This window comes from Balaenoptera ricei, chromosome 1, assembly GCF_028023285.1.
Source record: "Balaenoptera ricei isolate mBalRic1 chromosome 1, mBalRic1.hap2, whole genome shotgun sequence".
Classification (NCBI taxonomy): Eukaryota; Metazoa; Chordata; class Mammalia; order Artiodactyla; family Balaenopteridae; genus Balaenoptera; species Balaenoptera ricei.
This window is the reverse complement of record NC_082639.1, coordinates 84,054,810-84,077,723: the sequence shown is the minus strand read 5'-3', so window position 1 is coordinate 84,077,723 and position 22,914 is coordinate 84,054,810. Positions and strand designations below refer to the sequence as shown.

The 22,914-nt window shown below is 37.1% G+C and overlaps 1 protein-coding gene and 1 pseudogene across 1 annotated transcript in view; both read right to left on the bottom strand.

Annotated features, from left to right (window-relative positions):
- The window catches only part of RWDD3 (RWD domain containing 3), an 80,114-nt gene that overhangs the window by 9,905 nt on the left and 47,295 nt on the right, over window positions 1–22,914 (bottom strand). The window lies entirely within an intron of this gene.
- On the bottom strand, window positions 15,579–18,193 carry LOC132362002 (phosphorylase b kinase regulatory subunit beta-like; annotated as a pseudogene).

The following is a 22,914-nucleotide window of genomic DNA, read 5'->3' as shown; positions in this document are numbered from 1 at the left end:
GTACCCTGCATCCTGTCTGTTGCAAAGGGAAACTCAGATGCTGCTCCCCAGGAAACCTCTAACCTGATAAAATATGTCAGTGATTGCAATTATATATTAAATCTAGACTAAAAAGTCACTACACACAAGAAATTCAATCATGTCAGATGCTTCTACATATAAAAAAATCTCTGGATTGTTTGAAAGTGTTAAGTTGTTTTTAGACATTTATTTCAAACTAGTTGGACATTCTGATCCCTTGTCCTGCCATGTTGAAGGGTACCCTATTTTTTATTATTACCTTGTTTCTTTTATTGATTCACTATTCTACCTATAATTGAGATTTCAGAATTTTTTGCAACTTTCTTATTCTTCGACACTAACACTTAACAAGACTGGAAACCTCCCCTTCATAAAGGAGTTCAATTTTCTCATCATAAAATGATCAATACTGTCTAAACAATTATTTCAAATGAAATTAAATATGACATGCAAATTTTCAAATGAAATATGACATCCATAAATAGGTACATATTTTGTGACATTTTTGTTTTTTAAAAGAGATTAAATACCATAATGGTTTTGCAATACAAAATTATAAAACCCTAAATGGCCCAACTCAAACAAAATGTTACATTACCTGTTGTATTCACAGTAGCTACATGTGTCTTTAATATGCACTTGTTGCTATATCTAAAAAATTAACCAGAATTTCATTAAAATTAAAATAAGACTAGATGAGAAAATATCTCAGTGGTGGTCACCAAATCATAGCAGTACTCTGCAAACTTATCAATTTAGCTGACAAACTCTAAAAGTATGGGAAACTGAAAATAACAAAAATATTTAAAATAACAGGACAGGAAAGAAGAGAATCCCTTGTAATGGTAAAGAAAAGGTAGAAACCCCTGAAACATCAGAGAGCAGCCATGAGGAGGGAGATTTTTTTTTTTTTTTTGCAACACGAAGCCTGGCATCTCACAAATAACGTATGTTCCATATTATGTGGAGTTGCTATGGTAACAACCTTTATTTTCTGAAACAGTACACAGATGTGTACAACATACTAACTTGCTGGTTATAAATTACAGCTTTTCCCATAGTTCAGTAACTTAGGAATTCTACATTTTCGAAATCTCCGAAGTTCTGTTGTTATTAAATTTCTTTTATGAGATAATTTTCCTTGTACTTTCAAAATGAGAGTGTTCCCAAACAGGCCAAGAGAACGGAGGCATGAGAAAACGGGGCATATCAGAAAGTAGCAGCAGACTGAGTACAAATTTCTACAAAGAGTCTGGATGAAACCCACTGAAAGGAGGAGAAAATTATTTGAATTAATTAGGCGTCATGTACAACAGCAATGAGAAATAAGTCACTAGTAAAATGATGCTACAAATAAAGTTATGAACTGATTCCTTATTACAAGGTGCCATATTTGCAGTTTTAAAATAAATGAAGATTATTTCTTAGAAATGTAACAAGCATTAATATAATTTTACAAGCTACAATGGTGTGGGAAGTGAATTCACCTGGTTACTTGACTTCAAATGAAGTTTTCTGAATCTCGAAAAGGCCTGAGTCTGGGAGTAATTTTATACTGCTATATTTAACAAGGAATTAGCATCCCTTTGTCAGGTTACAAAACAAAAGACATACTGACTGGAATTTTTTCTCTTTAAATTTTAACCTTAATCAACAAGTATTTATCAAGTGCCTTCCACGGGCAAGGAGCTGACTGTCCATATTAGGTGCGTACAGGTATACACCTAAACAGAAATCATAGAAAAACTGAGTTCTGTAGATGATTTTTTTCTACTCTGAGAGCTTATGTAATGTTTTCTATATGCTGGATCTATTTTCTTTGAATAGACTGTTCACTTTGCAGATTCTTAAACCTTATCAAAAAGAGTCATCTCTGCAGCATTTATCAGGCTAAAGTTTATTACCTGAGAAACACATTTGAAAACAAGGTTATATGTTTAGCGTTTACAGTTAAAAATCCATCTATCTAAAACAAGAAAAATATTTCTAATTATAAGAAAAGATGTAAGCACCCTTATATAAAAGGTAACAAAGCACCCCTAATTTAGAAAGTCCAGAAATTACTCTGCTAAAGGATTTTCCTAACAAACATAAAATACTTGGAAATGCTATTTCAAGTCACGATAGCATTACGTTCAATGCAAAATTGTCTTATAGCAGCAAAGACAGAATGAGAAACAACTGAACACCGTGCAGATAAGAACAAATCATTTTGAAAAGCTTGCACCATTAAGTGGTTGTTAAAATTTTTTCTAACGCTTTCCACACACGCTCTTTTCTGTATCTTCCCAAGATATATTAAAAACAGGACCATGACTAATCCATTCCAATTCTTACGTTATCAGAGAGAGTTAAGTTGTCACCTAATGGGGCCTCAGAGGCTAGAACTCGGAACCAGTAGAAAAAGAGTACTTCACTGCTAGTTGCATTTTAAAAGTATTACTTAAATTACATTTAAGTCATCTGATAACTGTGAACTTTCTTCTCTCTTATATTTATATGGCATATTTATTGAATTGCACAGTATGCTTTTACAATAAAGTGCTTTTTACGTTGCCGTCTTTGTTCATCCAAAATAAAATTGACAGTTATCCTTTTATAAGCTATTCCGAGAACATTTTCTCTTCTTTGAAGCTGATTGATGCACTACTTTAAATGTTCCTACAAATATCTTTTCAATTCAAGTTTTTGCATAATGTAATAAGAAGATAAAAGAATTCCATACTTCAACAAGAGACATTACAATGCAAGTAGAGACATTATCAAGAGCATTAACATGCTCCTAATAGCAATAAAACCTTTTAACTGTCTGATGTAGAACATGCTCCCACCAAACCACCACATATTATGGTAATTGGCTCCAATTTCTGACTCTTACATTGTAAAGTTACAAAGAGTTAGGTAGAACTAAAAAACAAATCTAGAATACTCATTTTGTTAGCATTCCCATTATCAAATGTTTGCTTTCTACCTCGAAAGAGGACTGGTCTGGTCTGTTGCATGGCTCTTCCCTGCCCGATCATATTTTTGCATCCTGTCTCATTTTATTCCTACTGACTGATATGAATATACATTTTTTCCCAAATAACCCTTTTCTAACTCCAAAACATCAACAGTAACACAAATAGCATTTTCCTCAGAATTTCAGTGTAACAAATGTGTCCTCCGTGCATGCCTGTGTCACATCTCATTCACTTTATGTGTTCTCTCGTCACAGGAGATACAATGGGGGAAAACATTCCATGAGGACGCTTTGATTTTTCTTTACAACACACTACTAAATTACATGAGTAGCCTTTCCATCCTGGCTGAAAATATAATTTCAAACTAAAGTTGAGCCCAGATTCTGTTAAATTAAATAGCAAAGAAAAAATAGTTCTTGGCTTTATTCCTCTTAGATGGGGAGCAGGGCAATGGGGAATTGACACAAGTTGGTCCTTAGTGATTAACCTGCAGTTTATGGTTGTGTTTCCAGGTGAAGTGCCCATCATGCAGGAATCTTCTCGGAGGCTGTTGAGAGCAGCCTGTCTGCCTTGAGAAGTGCAGATCTATCAGGATCCAGAATCGGGCTCTGAAAAAGCTGTCATTTCATGTCTCTAAAACAGCCTCTGATTTAATGTACAAGATGTCAAGAAGTAAAGGACAATAAAATAAAAGCCAAAAAGGAGAACTATTTCAATTAAGAAGCATTTCTATAACAATTCTTGGACATCAAGTAAAATAAAAGCTGTCAGAATCAATCTGTGTTTAAAGGTTGATTTTTGTGGTGCTTAAATGCAACTTGCAAGGCAGGAAAAAAATACAGATTATTAACAGAACAATTGAACCTTAAAAATTCCTTTCTCACTAGATAGATATTTGGTTATTAAATGTTCCTAATGGATCTAGGAAAAGCATTTATCTGGTAGATGCTGGGATTTGGAGAGAGAAGGCAAGAAACACATCCAAATACATAAAAAAAAAAAGTCACAAATGTAAGCTCCAGTTCTATAAGGAGTTTCATGCATTTCCAAGAATTTAACATTTTGATTGCCAATAATTAAAAGCCTTATATAAGACTCTAGGAATTTACCTTTTATTGCCATGATTTCCAATGGTGTTTGAATGTCCTTTCCAGAGAAAGATAAATATTTCTTCAAGAACTGCCCTATCACCCCAGTAATCAAATATCTTAAAGGTGAATTGAGAAAAAAAAATGTTATGAAATTTGAGGCAACCTTTAATCTGAGTATAATAATATTAAATAAAGATATACATATCACCAAAAATAAATAAAAATTTTCCCAACATGACTTCTTATTATGGAAGACATAACTTTCATTTCCATTTGTTTAAAAAATATGCTGTTTAAGAAACATGCATCATAACTTAATCTTACTCCTATCCTTAGAATTTTTATGATGGTATGCTTTTTATTCCACATTTTCTATTAAGAGGAATGTTGGACAAGGAAAGAAGAGATTTATTCACTTGCTGTCCCCATCTGATTTGTTTATTTCAGGGATATGCCCTTTCAATGGTCTATTTCTGGTTCCTTTATATAAAAAAGAAATTAAGTTTCTCTGATGGGAATACTTTAAAGAAGAAAATTCACTCCTCATCATCAAACTGAGAAGTTTTCTTAAAGTAAGTCTTCCACACGCAATAAGAGAAACAGCCTAAGTACTGCCTCCAATCAAAAGAAGAAAAATTACAAAATCAGCTCACTCGTGATTTCCTTAATATACTTAAAAGAGATAAAATCCCACTGATGCCTCTAAAAATAAAAATGAAGGAAAGGGCAACTTTATTGATTCCCTACAAACCAATGTACATGTAGCTTATTGATAACACTAAACCTTTAGTGATTTTTCAACTGAAAGTCTACCTCTGAATGAAGGTTTAAATCATCATATTAATATAGTAGGGGGAAATTATCATGGGACACACTGTAAATTAATTAAAAACCCTGCACTCAGTTTGTTTGTGAGAGAAGATAAATATCACTCATGGGAAAAGATGCCTGACAACCGCCATAGTTTTCAGATCCAAAATTAGACCCTGACAGCTATGTCTTTGTATGACTCTCCTTGGGGTATCATATGCAGAGATTTAGAATATGAAGATTTCTGAGAGAAGTATTTATTACTGACACTTCCGAAACATTCCATGTGTGGCATCAGCAAAGCATGCTCCACCTCAGACAGAAATGTCAGGTTTTCTTCCAAGATTTTTTTTTTTTTTTCCTATTCCTCTTCCCCCATTCCCATCCCTCCCTCCCCATCCACTACCACCCCCCTTCTCCTCCAAAATATGGGTTTTTTTTAGAAGTTCAACAGCAGCCCCTGGTGGAGCTCAGCAGTTGTTTCAGCCTGAGCATGGTTGTTAAAGAAACTCCATCCATTCTGTCAATAAAAAGAAAAGTATATCCATGTGTATATTACCACATCTGCATGCTGTTCCCACAGGTCAGAGATCAGAAAAGACCCTGAATGTACAAATGCTGTGTTTTATGATGGTAATTTAGGCCAATTTCAGTAGCTGGAGTTTTGAAAAATATATATATGTCACAAACAATAAACACCTGTCTCAAATGTCACATTCATTTTATGCAAGAAGACCAATAATTAACTGCTCGTGAATAATGCTTACCACAGAGTGCGTGCGTGAAACGAAGAGGCTCCACACACACAAGCCGGCGATCACCATTTTGTTTGGCTCCTGTTGTGACCGATTCAGCCTTGTCACTTAGCAAAATGAGCTATACAAAGTGACAATTGTATGCAAAGGAAGGAGTTCTCTTGGTAGGAGCTCATAAAGCCACTGTCTGGCCCCATCAAAATGCAAGCTGGACTTAACAAGAAAGCCCAGAAAATGCCCTTCAGAGAGACCATGATACTCCTTTTCCTGCTTAGTTGGCAGTCACAGATTATCACTTGGGGGCCAAGGGGAGCCAAGTGGCTCCTTGCATAGGCAGGGTAAGTCTTTGCTTCACAAAGGTGCCTGGTAGAGGGGCTCAAATCTGGCTCCCCTTCCTGTGGGGCCCTCTGCCTAGAACACAGTCACCTTTTCTTAGCGCAAAGGCATGGCTCTGTTGCTAAAGCCCTGTGCCTTTGGGGCTGCATCACTGCAGAGAGGTTGCTTTTTCCTAATTCACACAAAGATGCCTTAACGGCTCCAGGTGGCCCTGGTGCTAGGCAAGCAGAGGGAAAACAATATCCTGAAAAAGTTTGCATTCCTGGCTGAGATTCTCAAGTGTGCCAGTGCTGGGGGACCTGGTGAGCATTCATCCTTCATGAGGCTCATGTTAGGACAAAGGAACAATTGGAAATTAACTCAAAAGACCCAAAAGTTTACTTGAGTAAATTTAGCAAACATCTGTCACTTATGTATTTTGACTTTTCTTAAATGATGCAGTTTATTAAAAGGAAAAGCAAATACTATTATTAAAGCTTAAAATAGCTCTATGATAAATACTGGAATAGATAAATATGAATTTATATGAAAAAGTGGTTTTTAAATATTGAAAGTATTGTACTTCACAGTAGCCTGTCACTTGTCCCTGAGGTCACTTGGATCTCTTGGCTGATCTCAGGTGAAACTGAATGAGTAAGCTAATGTGTTAAGACCATAGATCATCCCATGTAGGTCACTTAATGACTACCTAATGGACTCCAAGCACTGTATTTGACACTGGGGAATAAGAGGTATAAGAAGAAATAATACTTGGTCTCCAATGAGTTACAATCTAGTGAAGGACATAGATTTACCTGGATAATTTTAATATATTGTGGTAGCAGCATGCAGAGTCCTAAAAGACACAGTGGGGCACTTAGCTGGCTTTCTATAGGAGTGACTCTTGCATGAAATCTTACCGAAATATTAGAAATTAGCTATAGAAAAGAGTGTTAGAGGACAATGTTGGAGGAGAACCACTGACCCAAGGGTGAAAGTGTAAAACTCCGAGGTGTATTCAAAGAACTACGGGCAGCTTAGTATTGCCAGAGCATAAAGTACAAGGTGGTGAATGACAGAGTAGAGGCTGGAGAGGAGGGTAAGGACAGCCATGGAGAGCCTTGTCTGCCCTCCTAAGGAGATTGGAATGGTCCTATAGGCCACGGGGAACAATGAAAAGACTTATTTAAGGACTGACATAGCTGGGGGAAGAATGAGACTGGTCAGGGATTTGTTGTGATTGTCCAAGAGAAAGAGGATAAGGACCTGAATCCTGGTGGTAGAAATGGAGTTGAAGAAGAAAGGGTCAGAAATAGTCAGAGGCACCAACAGAGAGCAATTAGTGACTTATTGGATATGGGCAGTGAGGGGGAGGCCTTGCATCACTCCCAGGGTTCAGATGTAGGAGACAACGTAGACTGAGGCCACCAAGTGAGTTACAGACACCGGGGCCAGGATAGGTTTGAGGGTCGAAGATGACACGCTAAAGAAGTACTTCTCAAAATATATCCTCTAATACCCTCCACTGGCCTCCAGACACTATTTGTAACACTGATTATTAACACCACCCACAAATGTCCCAGCTGGAGAGGACAGGTCGTTAAGCCCAATCGCTTTCAAACTGTGTGTGGTGGGGGTCTTGGTGGGATGGGGGGCAGAGCAGGCAGGGCTCCAGGCTGCCTTCCCTGATTCAACCCAAGAGGGTCTGCTTTTACCTACTGTGTATATTAGAATTCTTCAGAAGACGTAATTTGAAAAAAGAAAACCACAGGTTGAAAACCACAGACAACCTCTTCCTTTTACAGAGAGGAAAATGAAACCCACGGAGGTGAAATAACTTGTCTACAGACACACGTCTGTAGCAGAGGCTGAGCTAATCTATGACACTTGGTTCCAGTCCACATGTTCTCTACACTGCGGTTTCCTACACGAGTATTTGTCTACTTTTTGCTGTGCTTTACAGAGTTAGCATCACAAACCTTGTCCCCAGCACGCAGTTATCAGTTTCTTCAGTTTTATTCTGTCAGTAAATATTTATTGACCATCTTCCGCATGCCAAGACTTCTTTTACTGAGATCACCTGTGCAGTTTTATTTGGATCCCTAGTTATAGCTTTTGATTCTTTAGTAGAGTTCGAATGGTGTCCCCAATTGGTATTCAACTGTGACTGGATGTCTTATGACCCAAGAAGTAGATAGGTATACTAGGGTTTATTTTAGTCCCAAGTAAACAGTATTATCAGAGGCATGAGTTTCCTAATTTACCGGAGGTTATAGCTAATTTACATTTTTAATCCAATATTTAAAAATCCACTTTTTAAAATCCATGAAGCTCCTGAAGTACGGTAAGGTGCTAGTCATAATTTTTAAAGAATTAGTTTTCAGATGTACACTAATTTTTCCATACACATTCCAGTGCTCACTGGAAATAATGATGCAAAACACTCACTGATATATGAAATAATTACAGGATAGATTGCTTTCAAAAAGTGAGAATTCAAGCCAATAAACTCAATAACCCCTCCTCCCTGTCATACTAACTCGGGACCAATAGGGTAATCCGTAAAATAAAGAAAAGAAAATCTTTGTTTTACCTAGAGGAATAAATAAATAGAGGCAAATGTTAGCTGAGGGGTTACAGCAGCCTACTGTTCCCTTTCTCAAAGATCATCCCATCTTAAAAATTTTGTCCCAGGCCTCCTAGAAGAGAGCAGTGGGCGGGCCCCTTTGTCAAGTGTGTGAGTACAGGTGGGGAACAGGAACCAGCTGTGGAACGCCCTCCCGCTCAAGGGCTGCCAGAGATGAGATGCACACAGGCCTTTCCAGAAACATTATGTAAGATCCTGGAGGCAGAAAGGAAACCATTGCTCTGTCTCTCCTGTTGGGGAATCTATTCTTCACTTTATTAAACTCCTTAAAATAAGGGAACAGGGAATCAGTCTTTCTGCAACTGCCCCTTTATACTTCACCACCTCACCCAAATCAATCTCTCATTTTCTTTCTCTACTCCTTCCATTTGCAGATAATTTTAAAATCAGACACTCTGTATACACCAACATACACAAAACCCAGTTAGTGGAGGTGGGTTGCAAGCAAGAGAAAAGGGGAAAGAAAGGAGAAAATCCAAGATTATAGCTCAAAAAGATTTCAAGGCTCACCTGTTACAACCCCATTTCTTTCCAAGTGAAAAATCCAAGTCAAGTGACTTGTCTAAGATTATGCCACGTCACTGTTCCCATATAGTGGTATTACTGGGTATAGGACAAACAAAAAAGTTTTAAGGATCAAACAAAAGCCTAATTGGCTCTACAGGCACCTATTTACACCAGCCTCTTTCATGTTGTAAAGTATGCTAGTGGGTGTACACACTGAATCCAGACAGAGCAAACATTTGGTTATCGCTTATCCCCTTTGACCTCCCACTTCTCATTTGCACAAGTAAATTCAGAGTTAATGGTCTTCTGAGATAATCGTGTTTATTGTATTTTGGTCTAGTGTCCTAAAACGTCTCCCTTCATAGCAATTGCTTTCATTCACTCAACAAAAGTATTGGAAGCTCACTGTGCACCAGCCCTAGAGAGTACTAAGAAAGAGCATTCTTTTGCTCTCTTGCTTATCTGCTTACCACTTTGTCACTGTGCAGTCATGATGCAGGAACCATATTTCTTTCTCAAATCCAATAAATTCGCCTATCAGCTTTTTCATACAAAGAGGTTTAAATATCCCTTTAAGCCCATCCTCTCTGGTAAATTAACAATACTGGTTTAGTACCCCTCTATGTTCCTCTATGTTTGGGTGTTCTAGCTTCTTTCTGGGAATTCCTCTGACTGCCCTCTGGACTGGCCCTGTCTGAATGGCATGACATTGAGTTCCAAATTAATGGAATTCTACATAGCACACGAAGGCTCACTGGGAACATTTAACAAAATGAAGTGTCTTGATGAGCTCTTCAGATTCCTCAGAGTCCAATGACTGAAGATGTTCTGGAATGGAGAACTGAATGTGGCTTAGAAACACAAGGTAGATGCTAATATGACTATGAAAATTAGCATAGGCCCACATACCCAGGACTGAAAGAGATTAAGCTGGGTCTAAAATATAGCTGGTCACTTTATGAGAAAGCAAACTGTTGAATAAAAAATGGAAAATGTGAACGAGCTTTAAAAGGTAATATTTCCAGTGGTTAAGATATGGCTCATCTAAATAGTCAATAAGTAATAGCTGTTATTACTATTTCTCTTCTGAACATTTCAACTTACTGCTTATTAGTGTGATTAAAAATATTATACAATGCCTCTAATAAGTCTGTAAAAATTTGCTTTAATTACCATGTTAGATATAATTTTACTTTTAGAAATAATAATGAATTTTATGTTAAAAAATTTTTTTTAAATCTATTCTTGCCTCCCCTGCTTCTCAGACCTTATATTAAATTTAGTTAGGATAGGATCAAAAACCAAAGCAAACATCCTGTTAGCTAGTCGCATTCTACTGACACTAGGAAAGTCCTACTGTTATGAGACGTCAACTACAAGTCGATCAGCCTAAAGATTGCGTGAAACAATCCATCTTTTTCAAAATCATCAGAATGCTCTGGAATACCTGAGAAGTATTCCTCTAAGAAATATAAATCAGTAGATTTAATCACACATTCAATGAACATTAATTTTGCACAAAATATCATGCATGTTGCTCTGAGAGAAGTTAGGAAGTACCATGCGGGTCCCTGTCCTCATGGAGCTTGCTGTCATAAAGAGTTCACTTCTTTAGAAGGTTTTGATTACACACTTCTTCCAGACTATTCTGAATAAAGATGAGGAGAGCCAATTTTTTTTTTTTCTAAACTGTAAGAAACCTTTGGTTGAATCACTGTCTTGTACCGCAGCTTAAAGAATATATTTTCCGTCGTGCATTTTGATATTTGAGAATAATGAATTCAAAAATTATTGGGAAAAGTAGGTCTGTAATTGACCACCTAGGGAAACTATGCAAAATCCCTTCAAAATTCCCACCAGGAGCAGAAGAGAAGTGGATTCAGATACAGCACTCTGAAACCTTCCCAAGCTTTCTCCACTGGAATTCTAATTAGTAAGACCCCTTTAAGCAGTTTTAAAGTTGCTTAATTTAAATATAGGAAGTGTTTCCTTGGGCTCTATAATAACTTTGGCAGAGCTGATCCTATTTCCTGAGATTAAACAGAAGAAGATTCTTTCCTCAGGAAATTGAACCACACACAATAAGATCATTCATTAGAATGTTCATATAAATTCAAAATATGCCACAGGAAGAGTGTCTTCTTCATAAAAAGTAACACCCTAGAAATGCTAAGGAGAGCCATGACTGGTTTTTAGTCTTGAGTTTTGGCCTTTGTGTGTACAAGTTCTCCAGGAAGAATTACTGAGGTGATAACTCATTTTGACAATGAAATCAAGTGCAGGATAACTAAAAAAAATGAAATCCTTTTTCCTAAATAAAAAATATCTTTCAGTATTATTTGCTTCCTCAAAGTTTTGCTTCTATTCATGAAATAAAGCTGTACCTTCTGTAACCTAATTTACTCCACTTTGTACCACTTAAGACTTAGCAAAAGGAAAATCTCAGAAACTTTGTACCAAAACCTGCTACTCAAAAGTCCGACTGGTAAGGGGACTGGGGAGGCTATGCTTCTAAAACTTTTTTATTGTCCAAGAGCACAAAGGGGAACACTCTTCAGTTTCTTGCCACCCTTCTGTAAATTTACGTCACCTCACTAAATTTGAGAGCTAACTAGTGTTCTGACAGTGTTGTTGAGACTTGTGTGTCAGACTTAGAAATGTTATTGTGGAGGCTTACTTGGATGGTGAGATTTGAGAAGCCTATTTCCCTGCTAAACACATGTATTATAGAGTGATGGATAACAGAGATTCAAAGGATTGCAATGAGAGATCAAGGAGTTCACCTGTAACATCTATCGCATTGACAGCCGACTTTATTGAAGTTTCACCATATTAACTGCCTCTCTGGACTGGCTTAGCCGGCTAGGTGATTATCAATTTATCGCCAGTCAAAACACAGATTGCTTCAGGTACAGTGTCTGTGGCATAATCATGTACCTTGAATCCGATCAAACTGGAATGATCCTACTAGGACGATTCTTGTAAGAGTGAGGACGAAACATCAGTTAGGAACTTCTCTGATGAAATTGTGTCTAGTTTGTGGTTTGATAGAACATTTTTCCTAGATCCTAGATCAAGAATGCACCACTCCAAAAGGAAATGAAGTCAAACCCTGAGAGGTAGAATGGGGAGAATATTAGAGGAATATTATATATATATATATCCCTCTTCCTGAGCTTTGCTGACTCTAACCACCCCTGAAGTCCACTCCAGAGAAGACAGTAAGTAAAAAACTGACCAGTTCTTGAAATAGACTTGCACCTTGAAACTTCACATAGCACTGTGGGAATTGACTGAATTACATGTAGGAAATGATCTGAGCTAACCATAGACCATCACTGAGATGCTAACATTACCTCTTTGACTCTGTTTTCAATATATCAAGAGCTTTTAATTCTACCCTATTTCCTGATCCTATCCTCTAACAAGGTCTAATCTTCCTCCACATATTGAGTTCTACCAGTAGCCACTCCAATTAATATTTGTTAAATGCAGTAACAGAAGGAGATGATTTTGGCCTTAGGCAAAAATTAATACCTACACTAGCAAACACTTAATGGACACTTTCTATGTGTTGGGTACTAGTTTAAGTACTTTTTATATATTAACTCATTTAATCTTCTTAACTATGCCATGAGGAAAGTATTATTATTTTCCCTGGGCTATCAATGAGAAAATTGATGAACAGAAATATTATAAAACTTGCCCAAGATTATCCAGCCTGCAAGTTGAACCCAGGCAGATAACTCTAGAACCTTAAAAATTCTGAAACCCAGACTTTTCAGTCATATACTGATTGGACTGAGTTGTTCTGTTCCTATTCTAGCTGCCTACCATTTTATAAAATGTATTTTTCTCTAGAGAAAAATAGCATCATCCAGAGTCTCTACAATTTTGCATGCAAAATGTCTGGCATTCAATAAAAAAATTACCAGATATACCAAGAAATCAGATCAAAAAAAAGAAAGAAAGAAAGTAAAAATAGGCCATAGATGATCCAGAAACATGGATTAAAATGTTTTTAAAAAATAGATGAGGGCTTCCCTGGTGGCGCAGTGGTTGAGAATCTGCCTGCTAATGCAGGGGACACAGGTTCGAGCCCTGGTCTGGAAAGATCCCACATGCCGCGGAGCAACTAGGCCCGTGAGCCACAACTACTGAGCCTGCGTGTCTGGAGCCTGTGCTCCACAACAAGAGAGGCTACGATAGTGAGAGGCTCGCGCACCGCGATGAAGAGTGGCCCCCACTTGCCGCAGCTAGAGGAAGCCCTCGCACAGAAACGAAGACCCAACACAGCCAAATAAATAAATAAATAAATAAATAATAATTTAAAAAAAAATAGATGAAAAGATACCCTTACCAGAGAAACAGAATCCATAAGAAGAGAATCAAGTGGAAATTCTAAAACTGAAAAATACAGTAATTAAAACTAAGAACTCAACAGATGAGCTTACTAGCAGATTAAACACAAATAAGAACAGAATTAGTACTGTAAGATACTAAATACTAGTATTCTCTGTCGGCAGAGAATATTCAGACCAAAGGACCAAAAAAAAAAAAAATGGAAATATAGAAAAAAGTGAGAGACACATGGGAGATGGCAAAGTTCTAAGTGTAACTGGAGCTCCAGAAGTACAGAAATAGATTAGAGGAGAAATGGAGGCAAAAGCATTGTTCGAATAGGTAATGTCTGAGAAATTTGCAAAACAGATGAACAATATCAAATCCCAAGAAGGATACAGACATTACTAGTCTCATCATAGTAAAACTGCCAAATGACAAAGACAAAGAATAAGCCATAAGAACAGCCAGACAAAAAAGCATAGTACCTTCAAAGAAACTACAACAATGATAACTAAGTTCTCAACAGAAACCATAGAAGCCAGAAGAAAACAGAATGATATCTTGAAGTGCTGGAAGAAATTACTGATGACTGAGAAGTCTATACACAGTGAAAATATCCTTCAAACATAAAGGCATCAAAAGAAGTTTGTTGTCAGCAGATCCATATTAAAAGAAATGCTGAAGGAGTTTAGACAAGAGGAAAATGATCCCAGATGGAAAGACAGAAATTCAGGAAAGAATGAAGAGCAACAGGAGTTAAATATATAAATGACAATAATAACATGTGGTGAAGTTTACATACATATAAAATTAAAATAAATGTATGACAGCAGTAAATCGAACAGCAGAAAGGGATAAATGGATTTAATGTGTTCTTAAATCCTAGCATTGTCTGGGAAGTGGTAAAACTATTAATTTACATTAGACTTTATTAGGTTAAGGTTGTTGTTATATCCAGTAAATATAATTCCAAATATATCAGTAATTATATTAAATGTACATGGACTAAATACTTCGACTGAAAGACAAAGTTTGTCCAACTAGATGAAAAATTAAAAATTTAATTATATGTTGCCTAAATAAGGACATCTTAAATATAAGGATACAGAAAGGTTGACAGTAAAAGAATGGAGATATATCATGTAAATACCATGATTAAACATAAAAAAGGACATTTAAAACTGATGCTTAAAAGTTAATCTACTAGATATGGAAATGAAAACTGGTAAAACTAAACAATAATTTAGGGATGCTTACATTAATGAAAAAGTTTTTAAAAGCAAGGGCGAGTAACAAAAAATTCAGGATAGAAGTATGAGAGTGGACTAGGTAGCAACACAAATGAGGAGATTAAGGGGCTTCTGTATCTTTAAGTTGTTCTTTTTTTTATTATTATTGTTGAAGCTGAGTAATAGTATGGGCTTTATTATACTATTTTCTATACTTTTGTAGATGTTTGAAATTAAAAATAATTTTTTAAAAATAATTCAATTACAAAATAAATGACACAAGGAAAGATATATTGTTAAAACATGGCAACATGGACAAAAACAAAGCTTTAAAATATATAAAGCAAAATGGATAAAAATGCAAGGAGAAATTGACAAATTCATAATCAGGAGAACATTTTACAATTTATCAGCAATCGAAGGTCAAGTAGGACAGAAATAGTAAAGATATTGATGATCTAATTATACAATTAGCAAGCTAAACACTTATTCACACTCACACACATTCACATGTATTTGCACCTGACAGGCTACATATTCTTTTCAAACACTTGAACATCCCCCAAATTGGTCACATATTAGGTTACTCTATATGCTCAATTATTGTTTTTTGTTGACTTTTTTACAATTAGAACATATTTACCTGACACCTGTATTCAATACAATCAAAAATATGTTTAAAAAAATGAAAAGAAGCATTTATATTTTACTCAGTTGTGGCAGGCCTTTTAAACATATTATCTTGTTTCACCTCACACAAAACAATGAGGCTGGTATGAAAGCAGGAGGGAGGTTCAGCCACTGGCCTCAGGCCACTGAGATGATGAGTGGCGGTCAGGACTTGCACTCAGTTCTGCTGGATGCTAGAGCCTGGTCATGTGCCTTACTGCACTGCCTCACACAATGCCAATTCGTATTTTCAGCATGCCACGGAATAACTCCGGGTTATCGGAGATGATCCAGCCAATATGAATGACCGGTTCTTGCTGAATGACCGCCTCCCTCTCATCATGGGTATTACACTTGTAATAGATGATGTTCTTAATCACTCTTGGAGACAAAGGATTAGAGATAACCTCTTCTTCATGTCCAGAGGCACCCAGAGTTACCTGCTGGCCCTGCACTAAAGCATTAGTAATGGATGGGGCCAGGCTGTCCACTAGTTTACTTAAAAGGCTTGCTGTATGGCGCACCACCGACCGACATTTTTTGCTGCCAGCTCTTCTGTAGACTCTCTCAATGTGATCAGAAACAATACCTTCCTTTGTGATAAAGTTGGGTCCTTCTCTTTTGAGCAGTATACCCAGCAGGATGGCTTGGCTAGCCAGACAACTACAGTCATTCAGTTTTTGAAGAATTTCATGGGTGGGTTTGTTTTTCCATTTAGTAGTGGTAACATCTGGCTGCTGTTCTTGTTCAGGAGCATTGGAGGAGCTGCTTTGTTGTTTGACTTTTGAATGTTTGGGAACTTCTAGTTCCTCACAACTCTTAAATTCTGGAAGCTCTTCTGTGTCATTGATTCATAAGAAGTCAAGTTGTTCTACCACAGCTCCAGATATTAGTGTCTGTAGACGATCAACGTGAACTTTGACTCCTCCGACCACTCCTTTCTTAAAAGCTGCCAGCATATCTAATACGGGATTGAATTGGCTACCTCTTATACTGTCTTCCTGGATGAGAATAAGGAAAAGTGCATGTCCATGCATTTTCCAGTATTGTTTAATAAACTGTACTGCATTCTTTATGTCATCTATCAGCAGTAAAACATCTTGAGACATTTAGAAATCACTTAGGTCAAAGATGATAGGGTAACAAACCACAGTCTTTCTTAGAATGCAATAAATCTTTGATGTATGGAGGCAGCCAATGGGCCTATCTAGCCTTCCACAGAGTCCTAATTTTTCATTGATCCCAAGATGGAAATAAGCTTTCACAAGCTCCTGCTGGGCCCAGATCTGAATGGGTTCTACCTGTTGAGGAGTTAGAGTCTGAATACCATATGTGTTGAAGAAAATTTGAAGGCATTGGCTTTCTGCTATAAGCGTTATATAAACAACCAAATCATTTTCCAGTGGGCCCTGATTGGAAAACCTTATGCTCACATTACATTGATTCTGTAGTGGGACATAACACTGAACAGGATCAATGTCTTTAGGACTAATTAATTCATCAGCCAGGAGTTTTGCAATGACATAAAGGGCTTGTCCCCAAAGTAATAGTTTTCCATCACAGCCATAGTTGCTAGGAAATCACTTCTAACTACCAGGGTTTCTTTTTTCATATTCTACAAAATCAGCTGGAACATAGTAGTACTTTGGTATGACAGGATAACCTTCTGTGGTCTGATGAATACTGGAGTCAGAAGATCCTGATATTCTTTTACTTGCTTGGGATTGCCTCTAAAAACACCATCAATCATCATGCAAAGGAAAAATATGGGAAATTCACATTCAATGCCATCAAACAGCTTAATTTCAGCTGGTCTACAGTAGCATCTATTAGGATCTTCCAATGATGTTCTATACCCATCTCTCAAGAAACGCTTAAATCCATATTTTCCTTTTAATTTTCTAACCACTTTATCGAGTGTCTGGCTAAACAGAACTTCATCATCCAAGGCAAATATAGGATAACTGATGCAGGGGAGCAGGGCAACATCTGTGTTATGAGATCTTGATTCTCTGGGTAACGGTGAGCACAAAGTTTGCTAGTTGCGATTGTGGGCATCGAGATCCACAAATATAACCGACCAAGAACAGCCCTGGTTGCCAAAGAGGTTGAATCCATTAATTGCTTCTACAGCTGCTTTTGCTAAGCCAACAGAGCTCGAATGCAACTCTGTGCTGCCATTATTATATTTGCTTCCTCTTTCCCAGACACCAAAGTCAGGCACACAGTAAACTCTTTCCACACAAAATACAAGGTTCTGAATAAAAGAAACCTCATCAGTGTTATAGATAATCTGGAGTCCTGAGGAAATCATTTCCACAAGGTAAAGGAGATAGAGTGACACTGCATTTAGCTGAAGATGACCATAATCCTCATAGGAGAGAATCTCATCCCTGTATGTACATTGAAAACAGAGTGAAGACATGTTGTCGGGCATGGATCCTGCTTAAACTGCTGGACCTTATAGGCCTGACGCATATAGCAGTAGACAATTCCCCTCATACATTTTATAGCTGAGTGCTTCAGCTCATGGGTCCTTCCCTTGTCATCATCAATGCACCTGTATACAAGGGCCAAAGCCCAGGGCACAGCAGTGCAGTATAGACTGTCATGGATCTTGGCCTTCTGATCATCACCACATGTTTTTGTGCGAAAGAGACCTGCGGTTAGACTTCGATACAGCAGCAGTGTTGACTTGACAATTCTGTAATAGTGATCCAATTTATCCCACAGTTTCATTATCAGGTCTTGGAAGATTAATGCTTTTAAGAGGTTCATAAACTGAGCCACACCTTAAGAAAGCTGGTGGAGAAGAGACAACTGTATCAGGTGAGCTGGCCATTTCAAACTGTTGACTCTAATCATAAGCATCGCAGGCTAAACTATAGCAATTTGTCCGGGCTCTTCACTCCAAGCCCTTCCAGCTCACTTCGGCCATGCAACCTGCCATTGCACTCGGGCCAATGCCTTGGCCTCCCCGGGGCCGCCTGTCAGCTCCTCCCGGCCGGCTGCTATTATTCTTTAAACTGTACACATATGTGATACATTATCTCTCTTTTGCGTATATGCTTTATTTTATAATAAAATCACTTTTTAAATAGTAAAAAAAACAAGCCTCTTAGGTAGCCTCATCCACCAGAGGGCAGACAGCAGAAGCAAGAAGAACTACAATCATCCAGCCTGTGGAACAAAAACCACATTCACAGAAAGATAGACAAGATGAAAAGGTAGAGGGCTATGTAGCAGATAAAGGAACGAGATAAAACCCAAGAAAAACAACTAAATGAAGTGGACATAGGCAAACTTCCAGAAAAAGAATTCAGAATAATGATAGTGAAGATGATACAGGCCTTTGGAAAAAGAATGGAGGCAAAGATCGAGAAGATGCAAGAAACATTTAACAAAGACCTAGAAGAATTAAAGAACAAACAAACATAGATGAACAATAAAATAACTGAAATGAAAACTACACTAGAAGGAATAAATAGCAGAATAACTGAGGCAGAAGAATGGATAAGTGACCTGGAAGACAGAATGGTGGAATTCACTGCTGCGGAACAGACTAAAGAAAAAAGAATGAAAAGAAATGAAGACAGCCTAAGAGACCTCTGGGACAACATTAAACGCAACAACATTCTCATTATAGGGGTCCAGAAGGAGAAGAGAGAGAGAAAGGACCCGAGAAAATACTTGAAGAGACTATAGTAGAAAACTTCCCTAACATGGGAAAGGAAATAGCCACCCAAGTCCAGGAAGCACAGTGAATCCCACACAGGATAAACCCAAGGAGAAACACGCCGAGACACATAGTAATCAAATTGGCAACAATTAAAGACAAAGAAAAGTTATTGAAAGCAGCAAGGGAAAAACAACAAATAACATACAAGGGAACTCCCATAAGGTTAACAGAAACTCTACAAGCCAGAAGGGAGTGGCATGATATACGTAAAGTGATGAAAGGTAAGAACCTACAAACAAGATTACTCTACCCAGCAAGGATCTCATTCAGATTCAATGGAGAAATGAAAAGCTTTACAGACAAGCAAAAGCTAAGAGAATTCAGCACCACCAAACCAGCTCTACAACAAATGCTAAAGGAACTTCGCTGAGTGGGAAACACAAAAGAAGAAAAGGACCTACAAAAACAAACCCAAAACAATTAAGAAAATGGTCATAGGAACATACATATCAATAATTACCTTAAACAGGAATGGATTAAATGCTCCAACCAAAAGACACAGGCTTGCTGAATGGATACAAAAACAAGACCAATATATACGCTGTCTACAAAAGACCAACTTCAGACCTAGGGACACATACAGACTGAAAGTGAGGGGTTGGAAAAACATATTCCATGCAAATGGAAATCAAAAGAAAGCTGGAGTAGCAATACTCATATCAGATAAAATAGACATTAAAATAAAGAATGCTACAAGAGACAAGGAAGGACACTACATAATGACCAAGGGATCAATCCAAGAAGAATATATAACAATTATAAATATATATGCACCCAACATAGGAGCATCTCAATACATAAGGCAACTGCTAACAGCTATAAAAGAGGAAATCGACAGTAACACAATAACAGTGGGGGACTTTAACACCTCACTTACAGCAATGGACAGATCATCCAAAATGAAAATAAATAAAGAAACAGAAGCTTTAAATGACACAATAGACCAGAGATTTAACTGATATTTATAGGACATTCCATCCAAAAACAGCAGATTACACTTTTGTCTCAAGTGCGCACGGAACATTCTCCAGGATAGATCACATCCTGGGTCACAAATCGAGCCTCAGTAAATTTAAGAAAATTGAAATCGTATCAAGCATCTTTTCTGACCATGACGCTATGAGATTACAAATGAATTACAGGGGAAAAAACGTAAAAAACACAAACACATGGAGGCTAAACAATACGTTACTAAATAACCAAGAGATCACTGAAGAAATCAAAGAGGAAATCAAAAAATACCTAGAGACAAATGACAATGAAAACACGACGATCCAAAACCTATGGGATGCAGCAAAAGCAGTTCTAAGAGGGAAGTTTATAGCTATACAAGCCTACCTCAAGAAACAAGAAAAATCTCAAATAAACAATCTAACCTTACACCTAAAGGAACTAGAGAAAGAAGAACAAACAAAACTCAAAGTTAGCAGAAGGAAAGAAATCATAAAGATCAGAGCAGAAATAAATGAAATAGGAACAAAGAAAACAATAGCAAAGATCAATAAAACTAAAAGCTGGTTCTTTGAGAAGATAAACATAATTGATAAACCATTAGCCAGACTCATCAAGAAAAAGAGGGAGAGGACTCAAATCAATAAAATTAGAAATGAAAAAGGAGAAGTTACAACAGACACCACAGAAATACAAAGCATTCTAAGAGACTACTACAAGCAACTCTATGCCAACAAAATGGACAACCTGGAAGAAATGGACTAATTCTTAGAACGGTATAACCTTCCAAGACTGAACCAGGAAGAAATAGAAAATATGAACAGACCAATCACAAGTAATGAAATTGAAACCTGTGATTAAAAATCTTCCAACAAACAAAAGTCCAGGACCAGATGGCTTCACAGGTGAATTCTATCAAACATTTAGAGAAGAGCTAACCCCCATCCTTCTCAAACTCTTCCAAAAAAATGCAGAGGAAGGAACACTCCCAAGCTCATTCTATGAGGCCACCATCACCCTGATACCAAAACCAGACAAAGATACTACAAAAAAAGAAAATTACAGACCAATATCACTGATGAATATAGATGCAAAAATCCTCAACAAAATACTAGCAAACAGAATCCAACAACACATTAAAAGGATCATACACCATGATCAAGTGAGATTTATCCCAGAGATGCAAGGATTCTTCAATATATGCAAATCAATCAATGTGATACACTATATTAACAAATTGAAGAATAAAAACCATATGATCATCTCAATAGATGCAGAAAAAGCTTTTGACAAAATTCAACACCCATTTATGATAAAAACTCTCCAGAAAGTGGGCATAGGGGAACCTACCTCAACATAATAAAGGCCATGTACGACAAACCCACAGCAAACATTATTCTCAATGGTGAAAAACTGAAAGCATTTCCTCTAAGATCAGGAACAAGACAAGGATGTCCACTCTCACCACTATTATTCAACATAGTTTTGGAAGTCCTAGCCACAGCAATCAGAGAAGAAAAAGAAATAAAAGGAATCCAAATTGGAAAAGAAGAAGTAAAAGTGTCACTGTTTGCAGATGACATGATACTATACATAGAGAATCCTAAAAATGCCACCAGAAAACTACTAGAGCTAATCAATGAGTTTGGTAAAGTTGCAGGATACAAAATTAAAGCACAGAAATCTCTTGCATTCCTATACAGTAATGATGAAAAATCTGAAAGAGAAATTAAGGACACACTCCCATTTACCACTGCAACAAAAAGAATAAAATACCTAGGAATAAACCTACCTAGGGAGACAAAAGACCTGTATGCAGAAAACGATAAGACACTGATGAAAGAAATTAAAGATGATACCAACAGATGGAGAGATATACCGTGTTCTTGGATTGGAAGAATCAATATTGTGAAAACGACTATACTACCCAAAGCAATCTACAGATTCAACGCAATCCCTATCAAATTACCAATGGCATTTTTTACAGAACTAGAACAAAGCATCTTAAAATTTGTATGGAGACACAAAAGACCCCGAATAGCCAAAGCAGTCTTGTGGGAAAAAAACGGAGCTGAAGGAATCAGACTCCCTGACTTCAGGCTATACTACAAAGCTACAGTAATCAAGACAATATGGCACTGGCACAAAAACAGAAACATAGATCAACGGAACAAGATAGAAAGTCCAGAGATAAACCCACGCACCTATGGTCAACTAACCTATGACAAAGGAGGCAAGGATATACAATGGAGAAAAGACAGTCTCTTCAATAAGTGGTGCTGGGAAAACTGGACAGCTACATGTAAAAGAATGAAATTAGAACACTCCCTATCACCATATACAAAAATAAACTCAAAATGGATTAGAGACCTAAATGTAGGACCAGACACTATAAAACTGTTAGAGGAAAACATAGGAAGAACACTCTTTGACATAAATCACAGAAAGATCTTTTTTGATCCACCTCCTAGAGTAATGGAAATAAAAACAAAAATAAACAAATGGGAACAAATGAAACTTCAAAGCTTTTGCACAGCAAAGGAAACCATAAACAAGATGAAAAGACAACCCTCAGAATGGGAGAAAATATTTGCAAATGAATCAATGGACAAAGGATTAATCTCCAAAATATATAAACAGCTCATGCAGCTCAATATGAAAAAAACAAACAACCCAATCTAAAAATGGGCAGAAGACCTAAATAGACATTTCTAGAAAGAAGACATACAGATGGCCCAGAAGCACATGAAAAGCTGCTCAACATCACTAATTATTAGAGAAATGCAAATCAAAACTACAATGAGGTATCACCTCACACCAGTTAGAATGGGCATCATCAGAAAATCTACAAACAACAAATGCTGGAGAGGGTG